This window comes from Pinus tabuliformis, chromosome Q, assembly GCF_031772625.1.
Source record: "Pinus tabuliformis cultivar Carrire ecotype Pingquan chromosome Q, CPIR1, whole genome shotgun sequence".
In the NCBI taxonomy this organism is placed as follows: domain Eukaryota; kingdom Viridiplantae; phylum Streptophyta; class Pinopsida; order Pinales; family Pinaceae; genus Pinus; species Pinus tabuliformis.
Window position 1 is genome coordinate 515797416 of NC_142296.1, and position 4565 is coordinate 515801980.

Here is a 4565-nt window from a genome sequence, read left to right on the forward strand (position 1 = left end):
GAGTGAGTCTCCCTGCCCTGGAGAGCCACCTCTGTTGCCAGATGTTTATGCGAGTTTCAATCTTAGCTATCATCCATGCCCAATCTGCAATGTGGTATCCATTAGGCTTGAGTCTGAATCCCAGGTATTTTAGGCCATCTTCCAGCTCTTGTCTCACAAAGCCGAAATGTTGGGAGGCGAATCTTTGTTCATTTCGTAGGCAGGAGTTGAATATGATTGTTGATTTTGTATAGTTCGGCTCCATTCCTGTAGCTTTACAAAAGAGAGTTAAGATTGCCTTGAAACTAGAGGTATCCCTATAGGATCCATTTAGAAAAATTAGAATATCATCAACAAAGAGAAGGTGAGAAATGGTGGTCCTGTCATTGATTTCCACTCCTCCCAGAGTGCCATTGTTCCTTGCTGATGTTATGAGTCTGTTGAGTCCTTCCATTATCAGTAGGAAAAGCAAAGGGGAGAGAGGGCAGCCTTGTCTGAGGCCCCTTTCTGCATGGAAGAAATTTGAAGCTGCTCCATTGATCAGGACACTGAAGGAAACCGACGTGAAGCAGCACCCCATCCACTTGATGAATTGGTGGGGGAAACCAATGTGTGTGAGCATGAGCTGTAGATAGGTCCAGTTGACTCTGTCGAAGGCTTTGGACAAGTCTATTTTGAGGATGGATGCTTTTTTTGAAGTGATTTTTATGGAATGGAGCATTTCCTGAGTAGTTCCTATAGCCTCCTAGATGTGGCGGTGCTTGAGGAAAGCGAATTGTTCCTTAGAGATCATCCTGGATAGAATGGGTTTGATACGGAGAGCGATTATTTTGGAGATGATCTTGTAGATACAGTTACAAAGGTAGATAGGTCTGTAATCATCAAAGGATTGTGGGTTGTCCACTTTGGGAATGAGGGCTATGAAGGTGGAGTTGAAGGCTTCAGACATTTTCCCCGAGGTTTGGCAGTCTTCAACAGCTAGCAAAAGGTCTTGGCCAATGAGCTCAAAGAAAGTGATATAGAATTCAATGGGCCAGCCATCTAGTCCAGGACTCTTGTCTTTTCCCAGGCTTTTGAGGGTGGCCTCCAACTCCCCTATTGTGATGGGCAAGTTCAATGACTCCTTTTCTTCTTCTTCGACATAAAGAGGGATTGCTTCAGCAACTTGGAGTATTTCTGCTATGTTTGCTACTCTAGGGTTCTTATAGATATTCAAGAAGTGTCGAACCCCTAAATCTGCTAGCTATGCGAAAGTGTTGGCTTCTCTTCCATTTTGGTCCCTTAGAGCCCAGATAGTGTTGATATTTCACCTTCCTCTGGCGTACTGTTGGAAGAACTTGGTATTTTCGTCGCCAGCTTTTAACCAAGTTGCTCTGCTCTTTAGTCGCCATGTCTCTTCGGCTCGTCTCAGAAGTTTTATTTTTTTCTTTTCTAGATTAACTAGTTGTTCCCTTGTGTCGAGAGTAGAGTAGCTTGTCAGCCCCAAAGAGTCGAGTTGGGCCAGTTCTGCCTCGATCTTGACCAGTTCCTCCTCTTCTTTTTGTTTTCTGGTCTTTACCGAGGTGATTGTTTTCTGTTTGAGACAATTTAGGTTTTTAGTGATGGCAGATCCGGGAGACAACCTGTCCTCCCTGTTATAATGGGTCCAATTCCTTTTTACCAGATCCTGGAACCCTTCTTCCCCCATCCAAGCAACATTGAATTTGAAGGGGGATCCTGACTTTTCTGGCTTCATCTTCAAGTTCAAGAAAAATCAGAGAGTGGTCTGAGCTGCCCCTTGAGCTGGACCAATGCCTGATTCGGCCCAGACTGTTTAGGAGAGGAGATCTGATGAGGAAACGATCTAATCGACGGGCAAGGGCATGCTCCCCGATGCGACGATTCCTCCAGGTAGGCATTTTGCAGGTTGAGTCTATGCTTATGAGGTCATAGTCATCCAGTAATTTCTCGAAGAAGCCAATTAGGGCATCAGATTGTGCCCTGTGCCCCCAAGATTCTACCAGCCCCAGGGAGAAATTTAGATCTCCCCCTATAATTATGTTCTCTGTCTGCATGAATTCTGACTGTAGTAAGCTTTCCCAGTAGGCCTCTCTGTGATGGGGGAATTGGAAATGATGTCTGCTCCCAGGAAACCCTGCCCTCCCCAGGCATTGATAATTTTAACTGAGGAGATGTTGAACCCCAAGGCTAGACCTCCTGAGCGACCTCTCGCATCCAGGAAGAAGAACTCCCAGTTGGGAAGGAAAGATTTAAGTGTTTTGAGGACCAGTGGTCCATCGCCAAGAGTTTCTTGTAGCATTAAGAAATCCAATTTTTCTGATTGACAAAGCCTCTTTAGAGCCAGCTTTTTGTCGGGGCTGGCTAAACCCCTGCAGTTAAAGGAGAGGCCTTTCATGGGTTCACAGAGGCAGGGTTCCCCTTTTCTCTAAGGACCTGGTCAATGGGAGTTTGTATGCCTGAAGCCACCTCCAAGCTGGCTCTTTTAATGGCTTTGGAGATGCGGGATTATCTGCCCTGTGGAGCTTTGGGGGGGAGGGGTGGGATTGGGTCTTCCTCTCGCTACTGGGTTTTTGACGAAAAGAACTTTACTTTCACTGTTCCCTTGGTGACTTGACTTAAAGGCCAAGTGGTATGAGAGACCCCTAACACAAACCTATGCTAGAAATTGGAAAGACCCAAAAAGTTGCAGAGCTCTGTTAGAGTGGTTGGGGTTGGCCAATCTTGAATTAGTTGTATCTTGGACGGGTCCACATTTACACCCTACTCATCAATGACGTACCCTAGATATTGAACCTGGGTCAAAAAAAAGGTGCATTTCTCCAAGTTAGCACACAACTTGTGTTGTTGAAGGGTTTGAAGGACCCGTCGAATATGGTGGAGGTGCTCTGCCCAACTCTGGCTAAAGATCAAGATGTCATCTAAATACACCACCAAAAATGCATTTTTGAAGGGCTGCAAGATGTCGTCCATCAGTCTCATGAAGGTTGCAGGGGCATTCGTTAATCCGAACGGCATGACCAACCATTTGAAATTCCCTCCTTGGATTTGAAGGCAATCTTCCACACATCAGAGGGTTTGATAGGCACCTGATGATAACCTGACTTCAAGTTAATCTGGTTGAAATATTTGGCCCCCTTGAGCTGGCCTAGAAGGTCATCAATTTGCAGGACTGGGTACCTATTCCCGACAATGATCTTGTTCAGTGCTCGATAGTCAATACAGAGTCTTCAGGTCCCATTCTTCTTCTGTACCAATATAATCGAGCTCCCATAGGGTGATGAGATTCATGTGATGTGCCCTTTCTGCAATAGTTCCTGAATCTTAATCTCATTGTTCTCCAGAACAGAGAATCAATAGATCGGTCCATTGCGCTATGGCGTGCATGGGGTCAGATCGATGGAGTGCTTGACTTGACAGTGTATAGGTACCCCTGTGGGTGAGCCGAAAATGTCCTTGTACTCCTCTATGACCTTGTCCATATGTTGTTGTTGTGTAGAGGAGCCATCCCCGGAAGCAGTGACCACAACCTTCTTCTTGGCTTGGGGGCGAATCATAAGGAAAACAAATTTCCTGGTTTGGGAAATGATCTTACTGCATTGTTTTACAGTGATCAAAGAGATGTCAGTAGGCAGGGCTACCTCCGATATCTTGTACAACTTATTAGCCAAAGTAATAATCACAGAGCGAGGTCTAGACTCATATACAGCATGTCGCTTCCACAAGTATGGTTGTCCTAACAATACATTAGAAACTTCAAGAGGAGCAACGTCACACAATAGCTCATCCATGAAGGGCTTGATGCTATAGGAAAGGCGACACTGCTGGCTGACATGAAGATCTCCTGCTTGGTGAAGCCACCCAATGTTGTACGACTATGGATGTGATGTAGTCTTTCGTCCAATTGCTATACGACCTCTGCTGCAATGAGGTTCTTTTGGTCTAGCTATCAACAATGAAATCCAATGGAGAACCCTTCACTCACATATGTGAGTGGAAGAGGCGTTCCCCCGCCTCTGGATCTTCAGGCTCAATTTTCTGGATCTTTGTGGTGGCTGTTGGGCCTAAGAATTATCCGAAGGCATGGAGGGGTGGAGGGATGGAGCACATATTATAGCAGTGGGAGGATCCAGATGTCAAAACCCTGAGGGGCTCACTATGCGGGGTGTGATGGCTGGTGGTGCAGGGGGTGTTTGGGACTGGGGTAGGAGCAGGAGTCACAGGGTAGCAGATTTGGCTCAGCTTGGGGAGGGGGGGGCTATATTCAAATTTAATTGTAAAGAACTAGAAACAGTATTGATACATTCAGTTGGAGAAATAGAGTTAGGGGAAGAGGAGGTACCCGTGAAGCCCGTGCCTTCTTTGGAGCGTGCCCTAGTGCTCGGCACCTCAGGGTTCAAGTTTTCCATTCCTGAGAGGCCTGGAGGAACTAGGGGCTATTTTCCTGGTCCCTCAGACTGTCTAGATCGCAGATTAGTGAGCTCTGCTATTCCTAGGTCCGTCTGTGTGTTGGCCACTGCAAACCTTCTCGGGGGAGAGGGTCTTTGTCCTGTAACTAGTGGGCAGGTTTTGTAGAGATAGCCAACTTC